We start from the raw sequence: 17,668 nt of genomic DNA, 5'->3' as shown, positions 1-17,668 counted from the left end.
CTTAATCGTTCTGTACGCCAACAGGCTTCAATTCGCGGGCACGCGAAACTGCGTGTGGAAACGTGATTACGAAACTTTTACGATTCAGCTCGATCCTTGTGACATTTGAGGCTCGAGCATGAAAACTCATCTTAGGAAAGCAACTCTGCCTTTTGTTGTTAATTATTAGCTTTCTTTAGAGCGAATAGCTTTGTTTGCCGCTTTTGTTCTTGTTCGTCGTTGGCGGCCGCCCGGTGGATTTGCGATACAAAGGCACCGATGAAAAGCGTGTGTGCTCTCCCGAAACCGAGTTATGGGGTGCGTTCGTCGCCGAACGACAGCATCATAGGTCTTTCAGAAGTAATTCGCGTGAGCTTTTAAGTGTGAGAAGGTTACGATGCGGGGATGGAGCACTCGCAAAGAAAACATGTGGTCGCCCGCTCGTTCACTGGCTGGTTTAGTCGTCGTTAATTCAGTCGTTTGCTCGTTCGTTTAGTCATTCGCTTACCTTTTCGTTCAACTATTAGTTCGTCCGGCCACTATGTCTCTGAGACGCACTTGCTACATGTAGGACACTAAGGCTGGTGCGTCCGTGCCCTCCGCCAGCCTTTGAGCGTCATATATAGCTTATGCGCGCCGCGAATTCAAGCGGCAATGACGGAGCGGATTATTTAGCTTACTGGGGGTTTGCTGGAGGCCAGAATGTTGGCATTCAATCGTAAACGTATTATTTACAACCATTCGCAACACGATCTTGCGACACGCCCTCAACAAATGTAGTGCACGCGATACATTCGGAATCATCATGGTACGGCGTTAGCGCTCGTTTAGATATTTATAAGAATAGTTATCAAAACAGAAAAACGAATCGGCCGTCACTGAATTTGTATATATTGTCACGTAGCAGTTTCGGTGAAGAAAACAGTCACAGAACTGTGAATGACGAAACGGACTTTTTATTGGGCGAACCTGTGCCCACAAAAGCAAGTTGCACAACGATAGCGGCGAACACATTCGGCGATCGTCGAATTCTGATCAGCGGCGAAACGCGTCGGTTTTTCTACATTAGTCATCGAAGGTTCCAGAGTAATCCCTGGTGCCCTCGTGTTTTCCAGAAAGTACTAGACAGTTCGCGTCGATCATACAATCAGATTACATAAGCGTCGGTAACAACAGACAACGTATATAAGCATCGACAATGTCCGAGAAACTTCCAATACGTGCAGGCGCGTCCTGCGCCGAGCGATAATGTTTAACTTTGTTAGCCGGTGAAAAGCGCTCACCGGTGAAAGATACAAAAGTGCACGTGTCAATATACAGGGTGTCCCAGCTATCACGCAGCACGATTTAAAAAAAAAAAAAAAAAGAGGAACGGCGTTACGCGTAGCAAACCTAGTCCGTATTGTTTCAAGTTCAGTGGAGTAGCCACCAGTATTTTTTTTCGTTACTTAGATTTAATTAATTAATTGTAATTATTATCTAACTCGAGAAGTACTGTCCTAATTGTCAAAGGCTCAATGAGAAAGTTGTAGAGCAACATGACAAACTCCCGATACAGCTTTCTGTTGCTCAATACAGGCTACATAAAAGTGTTTTTCCAAGCATGAAACGAGCCCGCGAATACACGCAAAAGTGCCTCGAGCGGCCAGTCGTGCGGCAATTCTGCGTGTATGCGCGGGCTTCTTCCACACTCGGAAAAACACATTTATGTACACTCTAAGAAGAAAAGGAGGAAATGGGGTATTGAGGTTACTCCTTTAGGGGAGGAACTGATCTGCCACAACCATTCCTCCCTTTAGGGGGTAAGTGAGAGGGGATGAACTGTTACTCCCCATGCGGAGGACTAACAGTTGCTCTTTTCCGATGCTCCTCAAGGGAGTAACGGTTATTCTTTGCGATGCTCCTCGAAGATGGAATTAATTAAATTAGCCATTTATTCGCTAATAAAAAAAATTACTGGGCGAAAAAAAAACACACCGGCAAGTAGGATTCGAACTCACGTCCTCTCGCTTACAAGTCGGGTACCCTAACCACTTCACCATGGCAGCTCGGTTAACAAGAGAGGTTACCGAGTCGAGGTTAACCAGCTTAACGCAGGTGCGGCAATAACAGAAGAGACTCGGCATTTGGTGTATGCTATGCCGGGAGAGTCTAACGTTGCGCATACTTACAAATCTAAGCGACTACATAAAGAAAGCTGCCCGATTATTCTTAAGGTGATTTAAACTGAGACATTACGTGATATTCGTGTAGCGAGTGCAAACGGGGCACGCACGACGACAGAGAAGGACAACTTCTCTATCGCTTATCGTGCCCCTTTTGAGCTACACATCGCTTCAGTTAAGTTTGTAATCTCCTTGGAACGAAAGGAACTCCTTAGGTACTAGTGGCCAAGAAAATATGGCAATCCATTTATGACTTGCACGCTTAATGCGTATCGTTCACTTATATGGTGTGCACGCACACGAAGTGCACGGCTCTTCAGATTCCACATTTTAAATTTCAGGCAATTTTCTCACGAAGATGCAAAATGCTGCTTTACATCTAGTTCAGATAGACAGTACACGAACTTCCAACTATTCATGATATATAGACAATACCGCGTTCGCCGCATCACTCCACGAGACGGACGAAAACAGCAAAGTGCATGGGGAGTAACTTGCAGTTCGTCCTCGCCGTTGCTCTCTTTCGGACCAGTGATCGTACACTTACTCTCCAAAATTTGCACACGCCACGCACACTCCTGCAGTTACTCCCTTGAGGGACGAAAGTGCCGTTTTTTGGACTAACTGTGCAGTTACTCCCGTTTTCCCCGGAATACTTCTTAGAGTGTAGCACATATTCAGCAACAGAAAGCTGTATCGGGACTTTTTCATGTTGCTCTACAACTTTCTCATTGACACTTTGATAATTAGGGCAGTACTTCTCGAGTTAGATAATTAATTACAATTATTTAATTAAATCTCAGTAACGAAAAAATTACTGGCGGCTACTCCACTGTACTGGAAACAATATGCACTAGGTTGGCTTCGCGTAAAGCCGTTCCTCTTTTTTTAAATCGTGCTGCGTGATAGCTGGGAAACCATGTAAATAACCCTCCGCATAGAAATCCTATGCTATACACGAGGTTACTCGGAGCTAGAACGCCAACGCGAACGCTTAAAGCGCACGGCATGGCTATGCCTGCATTCACTCTGCGAAAGGTCGTCTGTTACGCTCAAGCGGTGTAGGCGGCGCCAAGGTCGAGGAAGGAGTGCGATAGAGAGGAGAAACGAGGAGGAGGGAAGACGGAGTATAGGAGAGTGTCACTACGTTACGAAGTTTAAGGGGCTTTAGTTTGGCACGCTCTCCCGTGGTCCGTATGCGTTTGCTCACGGGTAAACATTGCATACTTCAGCGGCAAACACATGAATGATTACATCATATACATCTATATGCATCTGGAATAATTCCGCTGAACTGGAAGTGCTACTGGAGCCAAACTGTGTACCCCAATGCCTCACGCTTGCTATTCCACTCAACTTGCAAACATTTGCTGGACGGTAATGCTGATGTTGCCGAAATATTGTTCTTTCTCACTTCTTGGAAGTTTAGAGGAGAAAAGCGCTCAGTCCCATTTCAAACGCAGCACGTTGCTTTTAACTAACTAATGGTATAGAAAAAGAACCGGCAAGAACTCAGAATCAGGATTTTTGTCTTATACAGTGGTACGGAGGAACACATAAATTAAAGAATGGTAGCACACACGATGACATCTTTTTAATGGGCACTGCGGTCTCGAACATATTGTTACGCGAACGAAGGATTAAGTACAGGAGACTATTTACAAGTATATTTACAAATGATAGCTGCAGCGCTGGTCAGATCAGCCGATAGCTCGAGAGCCCAGAGCAGTTCGTCTTCTTCGTCTAGGCGCCCGCGTGCCTCGTTCAAACAACCAAATACCACACGCGTGTAGCATAATCCCCCGGCGGCAGAAGCGACGTCCCGGAGCGTCTAAAGGTCATCACTGGGAGGGTGATACTGCTTCAGTCGTGTAACGTGCACGATATCACTGGACTGGGAAGGAGATGGGGCGTCAGGGGCGATCTCGTAGGTGACGAGAGTCACGGCACGAATCACTCGGTAGGGGCCTGTGTAACGAGACAGCAGTTTTTCTGACAGGCCGACCTGACGCGACGGAGACCATAGGAGCACCAAAGAACCAGGTGGGAAGTGCAGGTCGGGGTGTCGCTGGTCGTACAAACGCCGTTGACTCTCTTGGGAGTGCAGAAGGCGGCCACGGGCAATTTCCCTTGCGTGGGCAGCGCGGGCGACGGCGTCAAGTGCATATTCACTGGTGGGTGCTGCGTGAACAGGGAGGCTTGTGTCGAGGGGCAGTGCTGGTTCTCGGCCGAACAGAAGGAAAAATGGCGAATAACCGGCTGTGTCGTGGCGCGAGGAATTATACGCAAAGGTGACAAACGGTAGAGCGAGGTCCCAGTCAGTGTGGTCGGAAGACACATACTTCGCGAGCATGTCTGTGAGAGTGCGATTAAGACGCTCCGTGAGGCCATTCGTTTGCGGACGGTATGACGTGGATAGCTTGTGCCTCGTGGCACAGGACTGCAGGATGTCCGCGATAACTTTCGACAGGAATGTCCGGCCACGGTCTGTGAGAAGTTGTCGCGGAGCTCCATGTAATAAAATCACGTCGCGTAGAAGAAAATCGGCAACATCTGTGGCGCAGCTTGTAGGGAGCGCTCGGGTGATGGCGTAGCGCGTGGCGTAATCTGTGGCCACAGCGATACACCTGTTCCCAGAGGTAGAAAGAGGAAAAGGACCAAGTAAATCGAAACCAACCCTAAAGAATGGTTCCGCGGGAATGTCAATTGGTTGAAGGTACCCAGCAGGGAGCGTCGACGGTGTCTTGCGTCGCTGGCATTTCTCACACGCAGCTACGTATCTTCGAACGGAGCGAGCAAGCCCTGGCCAAAAGAAGCGTCGGCGAATCCGGTCGTAGGTACGTGACACACCGAGGTGACCGGCAGTGGGGAGGTCGTGAAGCTCGTGGAGAACAGCCGAGCGAAGGTGTTTAGGGATCACAAGGAGTAATGCTGGGCCGTCGGGGTGAACGTTGTGGCGGTAGAGTACGCCATCTTGAAGTGTGAATAAGTGAAGGGAGCTGTCGGCAAGTGATGATTCCAGGCGGTCAATGATGACACGCAAGGACGGGTCACGGCGCTGCTCGTCGGCGACATGGACCAGTGGAAAAACAGAGAGAACGCAGGCGTCGGTGTCAGTATCAGACGTAGAGGTCGGGTCTTGGACTGGGTAGCGAGAGAGGCAATCTGCGTCCTGGTGTTCGCGTCCCGACTTGTACGTCACTGTGTAGGGATATTCTTATAGTCGGAGAGCCCAACGACCGAGCCGGCCAGTAGGATCCTTGAGCGACGAAAGCCAACACAGCGCATGATGGTCTGTGATTACTGAGAAGGGCTTGCCATATAAATATGGGCGGAACTTTGAAACAGCCCAGACGAGAGCAAGACATTCGCGCTCGGTGATCGAATAGTTGCGCTCTGCAGTTGTCAGGAGCCGGCTAGCGTAGGCGATAACGCGGTCGTGTCCGTGTTGTCGTTGCGCTAAGACTGCGCCGATCCCATAACAACTGGCATCGGTTCGGACCTCTGTAGGTGCGGACGGGTCAAAGTGGGCCAAGATCGGTGGATTGGTCAGAATCGTGATAAGGCGTGAAAATGCGGCAGCCTGAGGGGAACCCCACGTAAAAGGCACGTCTTTCTTCAGAAGTTCAGTGAGTGGTCGAGCGATTGCTGCGAAATCTTTCACAAACCGTCTGAAATAAGAGCAGAGCCCCACAAAACTCCGGACGTCTTTGACAGACTGAGGTACAGGAAAAGCTGTTACTGCTCGAACCTTCTCCGGGTCGGGTTGTATTCCGGAAGCATCGACGAGATGGCCGAGCACTGTAATCTGTCGGCGCCCGAAGTGGCACTTCGATGAGTTTAATTGGAGCCCAGCCTTGCGGAAGACGTCAAGTATAGCTGCGACGCGCTCAAGGTGCGTCTCAAACGTAGGAGAAAACACAAGGACGTCGTCGAGGTAACAAAGGCAAGTTGACCATTTGAAACCTTGAAGCAGAGAGTCCATCATCCGTTCGAACATGGCGGGGGCATTGCATAAACCAAACGGCATAACCTTTAATTGGTAGAGGCCATCTGGAGTGACGAAAGCGGTCTTTTCTTGGTCTTGCTCATCGACGGAAATCTGCCAATAACCAGATAGAAGGTCAATGGACGAAAAGTATTTGGCACCGTGAAGACAATCAAGAGCGTCGTCAATTCGTGGTAACGGGTAAACGTCCTTTTTAGTGATTCGGTTTAGGTGGCGGTAATCAACACAGAAACGCCACGTGCCATCTTTCTTTTTGACGAGCACCACCGGCGACGCCCAAGGGCTCGACGAGGGCTCAACAATGCCTTTGGCGAGCATCTTGTTGACTTACTGCTGAATAACTTGCCGCTCTGCCGTGGACACGCGATACGGTCGGCGATGAATGAGAACAGCGTCACCAGTGTTTATCCGATGCTTAACAAGGGACGTCTGACCAAGTGGGCGATTGTCAGTGTCAAATATGTCGCGATAGGAGAGCAAAAGGCGATACAGGGTGGCTGCTTGGCCAGGGGCGAGGTCCGGAGCGACCATGGGACGTAATGGGCCGTCGAGGTTCAAGGCATCCGGCGGGTAATCAGGAGGATCTGGAGACGCGTCGGCTGCAAAAGCAGTGACGTGGTCGTCTGTCACTGACCGGAGCGTGGCCACCGCTATGCCTTCAGGTAACGCTTGCTTCGTCAAGTCAAAATTGACAACGGGGAGACACATCCGATTAGCGGCAAGGGTAACGACGGAGTGTGGCACAGAGATGTCGCGCGCCAGGAGGACATCACGAATAGGGGCGACGACATAGTCGCCATCAGGCACGGTTGCCGTCGAGGCCAATTCGACGAAGGTTAGGGCTTTTGGAGGTAACCGAACAAACGCTGTAGTGCATAGGCTGTGCGGTTGTTCGGGGCGAACGTCGGAAACAAGAGGAAGCTCGAGGCACAGCGTACCGGTGGAACAGTCGATGAGGGCAGAATGCGCCGTCAGAAAGTCGAGCCCGAAGATTAGGTCATGAGGGCAACTGATCAGCACGGAGAACAGGACGGGAACTTGGCGGCCAGCAATTCCTACGCGAGCAGTGCACATACCACAGACGGCAACAGTGGCGCCATTGGCGACGCGTACGGCTCGAGTGACGGCAGGCGTAAGAACTTTTTTGAGGCGACGACATAGGTTAGCGCTCATTATAGACACTTGGGCTCCAGTATCAATCAATGCCGTCAACGGGACACCATCTACATCTACTTCAATTAGGTTCGTGTTCGTGAGGAGCGTCAACGGAGGATTTGGACAGGACGAACGTGATGCAGCACTACCTCCAAGAGCTGCATGGCCTAGTTTTCCGTCCGGGAGGGTCCATAATGGGTCGGCGACGAATAGCGGCGTGGCTGGGGCGACGGGGACCGACGGCGCTGAGGTGACGGCGAGCGAGTGGGACGACTGTCATCGACGGATACGTGAGAGCTTGAAGGCATACGGCGAGGCGAGTAGCGGCGAGGGTCGGCATATGGGCGAGGAGACGGCGAAAAGTAGCTCGAATATGGCGATGACCAGGAGGTGCGGCAGTGGCGAGCGACGTGGCCAATGCGGCGGCAACGAAAGCAAATGGGCTTGTCGTCCGGAGTTCTCCATTCTGTAGGGTTGCGGTATCCGGAATGCAGATCGCTGCGAGGCGCAGCTGTCGGCACCAGGCGGGCGTCAGGTCGGGAGATGGAGCAGGCAGCAGGAAAACCGAGGTTGGCAAACTCTTGCCGCACAACCTCCTGAATGAGGGAGATCGCTGGGGCTGGTTGGTCAATGGTGGGGTCAAGTGGGCGCGGATGGAACGTGGCAGGACTGGCAGCCTCGATCTCACGGCGAACAATACGCGTGACGGTCTTATTGGAGGGGGGCGAAGCGGTAAGGGCGACGCAGGACGACGTCGCAGCTGTGTTAGGGAGCCGGGAGAATTGTGGAATGACGCGGCGGCTTTTGGCGAGCTCAAAGCGGCGGCATTCCTTGACAATGACGTCGATGGTAGACACATTGTTGAAGATCAACAAGTTGAACGCATCGTCCGCGATCCCCTTGAGAACGTGGCTAACCTTGTCAACTTCGACCATGTTCTCGTCGACTTTCCGGCAAAGAGCTAGGACGTCTTGTATGTACGAGACATACGATTCAGTGGAAGACTGCACTCGAGTAGCAAGCTCTTTCCTCGCAGCCTGCTGCCGACCGGTCGGATTTCCAAAGAGGTCGCGGAGCTTCTCCTTGAAAGCGTCCCAGCTAGAGATCTCCTCCTCGTGTGTCTGGAACCAGACACGAGGCGTTCCGCCCAAGTAGAAGAGGACATTAGCTAGCATTATGGTAGGGTCCCAGTGGTTGTTGCGGCTAACAAGCTCATACATGCGTAGCCAGTCATCAACGTCGACATTATCTTGGCCGGAGAATATGCCAGGATCGCGGGGAGTGGCTACCGTGACGTACGTTGTGGTTGGAGTTGGAGTAGCAGCAGCAGACGAGGTGTCACCGGGAGCCATGGCGGAAAGCTGGACGGTGCGGCCGCTGCGGAGCTCCGTGGCGAGGACGGGGAACGGCACGCTCCACCAAAATGTTACGCGATCGAAGGATTAAGTACAGGAGACTATTTACAAGTATATTTACAAATGATAGCTGCAGCGCTGGCCAGATCAGCCGATAGCTCGAGAGCCCAGAGCAGTTCGTCTTCTTCGTCTAGGCGCCCGCGTGCCTCGTTCAAACAACCAAATACTACACGCGTGTAGCAATATTAACGCGACAGCGTTAAGCGTCCCGTGTCGCAGAAAATTCGGCGTCGGCGTGCGATGTCGGCGGCTGGCGGAGAAAATCATCCCCAACCACCCACACCACCCCGACCGCGCAGGCCCTCCACGTGGTGCAAGGTTTTGGTGAACAAAAATTGAATTTCTCACAGTGAAATCCGTCAGAAAAATGGTAAAGTACGATTTTACCATACGGCGTCGGATTCACCGTCGGATTGTTTACCAATCGGCGTCGGATTGTAATTTGAATTTACGAGAAAACCTCATTCTGCTACGAGGAAACTCAAACACAACCCCCCTTTCCAGCATTTCTACCAGACCTACAACCGCGGGTTCGGGTACTTGCAAAAATGATATCCAGGTGGCGCTTGCATCCTAAGCAGGTTAGGGAGCCTACATGCAAACGGCGCTTGCATGTAGGCTCCCTAAGGCAGGTTAGAGTTACTGTACGAGTATATGCTCCGTCCGGGTTAGGGAGCATATACAGTAACTCTAAGGCAGGTCAAATTGGGACTTCGCCTGCTAATTCGTTTTGGACACGCGCGCGCGTCGGGGCAATAGCAAACAATTAATAAAATAATAAAAAAGGTGCTAGGGCATTCACATTTTAATATACGACCACTTATATTGCCCCTGGAAAATGTCTTTCCAGCAATGCATTTCTGTTTAAAAGTAAAGCCGATTTTAGGGGATCGGTGCAAGCTTGGTCTTTGTATGCTAGCTCTCCCACGTTCATTGCAGTAAATGAAACCTACTTGCCAGATGCGAACGATGCGATGCGAACGAGTCCCGATAACGCTATCGCGTTCTACCAGTTCTACTCTTAAAGGCGAAGCTTAAGCGTCCTCCAATTTTTGCATGCGTTCAGTATTTTTTAAGACGATAGTATTTCCTGGGCTACCTAAACGCGAAAAACTTTGTCACTCGATTTCAACCGCCCGGCCAAAACCAACCAAGCTACTAGCACTGGTGGCACAGGGTCATACACGTCAACATTATACAGCGCAGAGGAAACCTCAGGCCTGTTTGAGGCAAAATATATACATAACCATGATCTGCAGCATCATTTTAATTAAGAATACACATAGGACTGGATTTTAAGTTAGTAAATCAACGCGTTAGAAATGGTGTCGAAGAGAAGCTACGCGTTAAAAACAATCCGACTGTAGCCACGGCTCTGTAGCCGGCTTTAAGCCAACAGTAATAAAAGGTCCCAACAGATGGCGCGAGAGCAGGGAGTACGCGGGAAACTTGAGTTGCATCCAGCAAAACCTCCATTGCATCCATCGTGGGAGGAGTGAGAGGGGAGGGGAAGAGCATGAGGGATGGGATGAGGGAGAAGAGAGGGTGTTACGTATCAGGGGCGGGAGAAGACTATCGTCTTTAGACGTTATTTGCAGCGAAGCAAGCAGATATGCGGCCAATTTTTTAAATTCATGTTTTCGGATCAAAATAGGCAACACCCGTCGCATGTGCAGGCTGGCCAAAGCCTCCAAGGCATGTTGAACAATTGTTGCGCAATCGGGGGCTCAAATATCTCCAAATAACTTGCCGGCGACACGGTTTTAATCATTCCTGCGAGGCCACACTGAGCAGGAGCAACGACATCAATGGATCGTTGCCGTTCGGCGCCAAAATTCTTGCTCTCATTCTTTCTTTTGCCATTCCTTCTACTTTTTTTCGTGACTGCTTTTTCTGTTCCCTATTCCTTCCGCCTTTTATTTCCCCTTCCCCCAGTGCAGGGTAGCAAACCAGAATCTTTTCGGGTTAACCTCCCTGCCTTTCCCACCACGTTTCTCTCTCTCTGTCTCTCGGTGTTTGCTGCACTCGATCATGTTTACAGGTGTAAGCGACGAAGTTGATTACGGCCTACCCATGTTTCGATTCGGTTTGTTCGCCGTGCTGCATGATGGGTAACGACATTTGGTTGAGGTTCTGACTGCCGCTCGCCGCTTCTGCCGTTTGCCGCTTCCTTATCGTGTTGCTCTATAAAATCAGGATCGCCAATGCAGTCTCCGCAAAGTTCGGGAATTAATATCTGGAAACTGGTGTCATCCTGACAATTCGTTCCAAGTGGGTCCGCCTTGCGAACTCCACTGCAAGAACGTGCAAATAAAATATGTACCATAAGGTAGTTAAAAACATATTAGCGAATTTTCTTAATTATTCGTTTATGCACTTCATTTTTTTTTGCGCGAGTAATGTCTGCCTCTTCTAGTAGACCGACTCATGAACTATAATTGTGCTATCTGCCGCAGGCAACCTTTAAAAATTTTTGAAAGTGTTCGCTGAAACACCCTGTATGTACTGGTTACGATGTTCGGGTCGAGGGGGCAAGGGAGCCCCCATTCCGGTTCTGGATCATCCAATGCTATGGAGTTCTGCTGCATAGCGCGAAGTCGCGGGTTCAAATGGCTGCATTCCCAAAGGTGGATTTCAGAACCCAGCCGGTCCAAAGTAATCCGTGTGTAGCACCATTCATCGCGGAGTCGCTCATTTTCGACAGTGCTGCTTGGGGACGTTACCCCGACTGTTAGTATTACCACAGCACACACACACACACGAACCCGCACGCCCTGTAGGGTCACTTGCCTGTCATACTCGGAGCCCGAGTGGCCGCGCAGCGGCCGGTTGTTGGGCCGCGTGGCCCGGATGCTGACGATACTGTAGCTGTCGTCTCCCATTCTTCTTGTTCCAAAGCAATGGCGCTTACCCACTGCCGAGGATTGGCCAGGAAGTTGGCGGTTTCGAAATATTTTTTTATTTAATCATATCGTAATCTTAAATTACGATATGATTACGAAATTACGTAATCCTATACTTTAATAAAGTATAGGATCGCACGGTTGCTATTTGGACATTAAAAGTAATTCAGGCATTTGAAAGCACTTAGTAATAGGTTCAAGAAGGTTCAAGAATAATAGGTTCAAGAAGAAGAAGAAGAAAGGTCTGTTTTAGATGAGGAGTAGGAGGAGGAATAAACATTTATTTCGGAACCAGCACTTTAAGATGGCCGGGCCTAAGCCTCCCATGAGGGGACGTCGAGGGCTTGCCTCGCCGCCGCCTCACGGGCGTGCTGGGTCGCCCAGGTTTGGTCGTCGAGGGCGGAGCTCCGCAGAGCCTCACGCAACCTCGACGAGAGGGTCGTGGTGTTAATTTGTGTGTACTGTGCTGGGCACTCCCACAGCATATACGGAAGCGTAGCCGGGTGAGTGCCACAGCACCGGCAGTTGGGTGTATTGTAAACTTCAGGGAATATAAGGTGGAGGCGGGCGGGTGAAGGGTACGTATTTGTTTGTAGCAGACGCAGGGTGGTAGCCTGCGTCCGGCTGAACTTGGGGTGAGGTGGGGGGAAGGTTCGGCGACTAAGGTAAAATGCCTTAACGAGATCGCTATAAGTAGTCAGACTGTCCCTGGTGTCCAACTCGTCTCCACTGTCTCCGGCGCGGTTGACTATTCCTCGCGCAATGGAGTGGGTGACCTTGTTGAGGTTGGAGAGGTGTGGGTGGACAGTGCCCGCGTGGGCCGGGATCCATGTCAGGGAGATCATGCTTTCTTTAGAGTGTGGTGCCTGGCGGAGGATACGAAGAGCTTGAGGAGAAATGCGGCCTTTGCTGAAGTTAGTGACGGCTGAGCGAGAGTCACACACGATGGTGTGACAGGTGGTTTTAGATGATCTGCATAAATTTATTGAAACATGCTGAAGGTTGTGCTGCTACTATAGGATTGCCGACCATACTGAACTACCCACCCCCCTCCTTTGTTTTTCTTCTGCATAAGCCTTATAAATATTTTATTATGCTTCAGTTGCACAATGTATGTCTTTTATTGCTTTTTTTTTCCTTTTGCATTTTGTTGTGTGCACAATTCTCATATACCTCCAGTGTATATGAGCCATGTGTGGAGACCACAGCAGCAACAACGAAAGAATCATGGGACACTTTCAGATATTTTAACACGGTAGTCATTCGTTCAATCGCTTCGTTCTTCCATGCATCAAGAAATAGGTGCGGATTTTCGCGGAATTGGTAGCCTACGGCGCGGAATTGTTTGTCTTTGGAAAACCACGGTAAAACCACATACGAGGCAGTGCAGGGTGACATGTGTTGGGCTTCTTTTGAAGTCATAGAAGCGCAGAGCAAAATTAGTTGTGAAGAAACTTAGGGGAAGTTTCCCAGTCTCGTGAAACTGAACTTCTACAACACACGGTACATCACAACGAAGCATTGTCAAAGGACATTTATTTCTTAATTTTTGGTATAGGTGTAGGAAAAGAAGAAGGTGGGCCTCTTTAGCACCCACAATCAAGAGATTCTTAATACACTATATTCAGCAAGGGGGCGGATAAACTTTATTATATATAGAGGGGAGGGGAAATGTAGCCCAGGCGAGAAGAACGAATAAACGCCAAGGAGCGCCGTGGTTCCTGTTATTGTTGTCGTTGTTGTTGTTGTAGTTTATCTTCCCTTAATACACGACCAATGTCTACGAGGAGAATTTCACTCATGAGGGAACACCTTCACACAGGAAGAAAGAATCTGAAAAAAAAAAAGAAGCATAGGCATAGGATCAGAGTAGAATCAGAGGGAACAAAGAAAAAGAGCATCAATTTCGGCCTCCCTAGCAGCGCAATCTTCCGCACGCAGGCAGGAACTTGTGGAGAGCAGACATAATGGCCCCGGGGGTGGTACGTTACGTAAACGCACCGAATGACAAGGGCTTGGACGGCGGCCAATTCAAACTTATCAGTAGCTACGTGTGCATGAACTCGACGCCAGCGGTGCAAATCAGATGTCGGATTGAACAAGGCGAAATCGAGTGCGTTTGAATGCAATTTTCCCTAGCGCGTGAGGAGGCTGAACCCTACATTTACAAGTGAGCTGACCCAAACCGTCCCTGTACGCTACCACCTCGCGACCCTGTGACGCTTACGTGAACTTCCGATGACCGGATATAATGTCCCACAAAACTACTCAATTTGACTTTGTTGCCGTGCTCATGCAAACGCAGCTATCCCATGTTAAACGCATAGGGAAGGCTCCTCCCAAAAAAGGCGCGATGCCCATTCCCTTCGTCCTCCCTTGCATCAAGAAATAGGTGCGAAATCTGACGGTATTGGGAGCCAACGGCGCGGAATTTGTTTGTCTTTAGAAGCCCACCGTAAGACCACATACGAGGCAGTTTTCGAGAAAGACTCAGGGACGTGGATAAAAGTACGCTGGAGCTTCGCCCTTAAGAGTGGAACGCGATAGCATTATTGGACGCGGTTGATGGTGACACCGACACCGTGTTTTCTGCGACACGAGGCCCGATCAAAACGAATTAGCAAGCCAAATCCCAATTTGACCTGCGTAGGATGCGAGCGCCATCTTAATATCATTTTCGCAAGTACCCGAACGCGCGGATGGAGGTCTGTTAGAAATGCTGGAAAACTGTTTGTGTTTGAGTTTCCTCGTAGCAGAATTAGGTTTTCTCGTACATTCAAATTACAATCCGATGCCGACTGGTAAAAAAATCCGACGGTGAATCCGACGCCGAATGGTAAAGTCAAACTTTACCATTTTTCTGACGGATTACACTGTGAGAAATTCAATTTTCGTTCACCAAAACCTTACACCACGTGGAGGGCCTGCATGGTCGAGGTGGTTCGGGATGGTTTTCTCTGCCACCCACCGTCATTGCACGCCGACGCCGGTTGCCGACGCCGGATTTTCTGATACACGGGGCCCTTAACGATATCGCGTTAAAAATACATGGTCCGCTAAAGTGCACAAGTATCTGTACCTGAAAAGCATGGACACGGAATAGAGGAGAAGGGCAAGAAAGTTTGCAACCAAGTTCAGGGTCATTGAAAGTGTAAATACACAACCAGTAGTCAATAAAAATAAAGTGAGAGATACAGCTACAGACAGTGAATTGGATGGAAAATTTTGAGCAAAAGAGACCATGGAGTTTTACAAGAATTCGAGAAAGAAGATCGGAAGGCAAAAACTGTACGGTAACACAAAAGGCGGCGCCTCGTTATTTGAGGCTCGAGATGGTTGCCTAAGGACAAGAACATACGGGAGCGAATATTCGCAACAAGTTGAAGCATATGTATGCAGCAAAAATCCGGAGACAACTCAGTTCATATTCTAATGGAATGCGAAGGGATTCGCCCAGTGAGACCCGTATGCAAGGTACAGCTTCCAGAAGCGCTTGCATTTAAAATGGACTGAAGCGTCAACCGGTCAGCAGTCGAGTTAAGCAAGAGACATTTGGTGTATTGGTGGAAAAAAAAAGCAGGGAAGATATTGATACGACCGGATCCGTTACATGCATAGGTAGCGGTAGATAGAGAGTGGTAGATATAGAAGTAGATAGAGAAGTTTCGAGGAATAGAAAAAAGAATAAAGAAATATATGCATGCTAGATTGGAAAGCATGTATAACATACCTCAAGCAGGCTAGGTGACTATTTTTTCACCGCCCCATTTCAAAGGGGTTGCCAAAAAATCATCTCATCATGTAGGGATCAGTGGTTTTTGACAGTGTTAATTTTGCACATCCGACGCCATTTGTTTCGGCTTGTTCCGAGAGTGCTACTGATCTGGCTTGATCTGGCAGCCTCGCTGAATAAATAGCACTGCTCGTGGAAAAACGTACACACGCTGCTGCAGAAAAAGAGCATATTCTTGGCATGCGCAAGGAAACGTCATCATGCATACAGCCGATCGAATGTGGAGCACATACTCGACGAAAGCAAGACGGAGTAAATGAGTTGGATGAATGAATGCGAGAAAAGTCCCCAAGGGTTGCGAGAGCGCTTCTCTGCGCAACGCGTACGATTGTGGGATCGAATCCCATAGCCACGGATTCTTATTAGGCTTCAATCGCCGCGCTTTCAAATCGAGATTTCGGCCAGTGCAGACGAAATTCCTCGCCACAATCATTGGTGGGCGCAAAGACAGCGTAGTGCCACTTGCAGGATAATTTCTTGTGCCGTGTTATGTGTCAGCCCGTGCAGCACGGATGATGCAAATAAACATGAAGGGAGGAAATAAATTATAGGAGAGAACATCACGTCGCGCAACCGGCCTTCGCAAGCCAACTGTCCGTGAAGCCTTCCCCCTTTGCCTTTCACTCTCAAAGAGTCTTTCCAACACGTGGCCCTGGCTCGGCGGGCTCGGCCCACTGTGCTTTATTAAGGGTTGGATTTTTATCGACGCAAACTTGTTCGCGCGCCTCACCAACCGCTTTGTGCAGGTTTTTTTCTGCCGATATGTTCGCGCAGCTTGACTTGTTTGAAGGGCATACTACACTTATCGTAGACGTCGCGACGTGCGAGGTCGTGCAGCCGCAGGTTGCTGCCGCACCCGTTGCCTATCCGGAAGAGCGTGCTCTGAGCCTGGCTACAGATTCACTAAAAGGTAGCTACGTACTTGGGCCTGTTGGTGTATGCCACAAGTGTGTACAATGTTTTCGCCTTGTGTGCCCCATCGTTCTTTCTTGTGTCCGTGTCCTTTATGCGTAAGATTGTACTTTTAGAGCTCCTACCTCGCCGCTCAGCTACGGGCCGTTCAGAGGGCCCGCGACGCGGTGGTCATGCAAGGCCTCCCCGACCCGAGGTTGGAGCGATCCGAGGCGGCTCCGGGGGTCTCGGAGTCGCTCCTCAGGACATGAATAAAGTTCACTGTCTGTCTGTCTGTTTCGCTATACTTTTTCACTTGGAATTATACCATATTAAAGCTAGATCTATAGTTAAAACGTTGGCCTTTTGGTATACATTCATTTCCACTTGGGATGACAGCATTTTAAAGCTTGATCTCTAGATAAAACGTTGACCTCTTGGTACGTTTGAGATTTATTTACGAGCGCATGATAGCATTTATTCTTTCAACCATGCAAATATGTCGCTATTTTCTTGCGTTGTCGTGTTCATGAGGTTGCTCCACGCCGCGACGCGACAGTGCGACAGGGTGTGCCTGTGGCGTCGCCGCTTGTCGCTGTCGCTTGAATATCGCGCGCGTGTGGTTGCCGCTTAATTCTTACGCGGGTGGCCGTGGCCGAGACGGAGCAGACTATAGTCGGCTTCTTACGGAAGTTGGTAACAATTATCAAAATTTGAAAGCAGATTTTCGCTTACTTCAGCTGGTTTCTAAAAATGCGCCAATAAATATACACAGTAACAGTATATTATAAGAAGCGCACTGATCCAAACAGACCCAAACACCCTTCTTGATTGATGTCAGCTATTGGTCAATAGCAGCCGCGTATTTTTTTTTTTTTTGAAGCTTTATGACGAAATAAAGCATCCAGAAAAGAGTGAGGAACATTGCTTCTGTTGAAAAGAGAGCGTATGAGAGAAAGGTGACTTCGCGCTCCGCTTGCGAGGTTCACGCGCCGTGCACGACTGCAAAACTTGACTGATATTCACAGCAGCCTATGCTATCCACGGACTATGTTTTTCGCCAAGCCAGAGGGTTGGTTCAGAACTCCTTTAACGCTATTGCGCTAAAATATTACCGCCCACTACAACTTCTACAACTTCTACAGTTCAGGATATCAAACGAGAACTGAACCGAAATCGAGAAATGGCATTATTTCGCTCAAGCCCAGCTAAATGAGAACGTTAAAATTTTTACTCAAAAAAAAAAAAACATATCGAAGGAAACCGGAAAGAAACATAAAAGAAGAAATAATGGATTTCGGTTCACGCTGGTAACTGTCTGTGGAACGTTTCGCTCATTCATATCGCGCCTTTGTAGC

This window comes from Dermacentor silvarum, chromosome 3, assembly GCF_013339745.2.
Source record: "Dermacentor silvarum isolate Dsil-2018 chromosome 3, BIME_Dsil_1.4, whole genome shotgun sequence".
In the NCBI taxonomy this organism is placed as follows: domain Eukaryota; kingdom Metazoa; phylum Arthropoda; class Arachnida; order Ixodida; family Ixodidae; genus Dermacentor; species Dermacentor silvarum.
The sequence above is the reverse complement of the archived record's forward strand: the minus strand, read 5'-3'. Positions refer to the sequence as shown.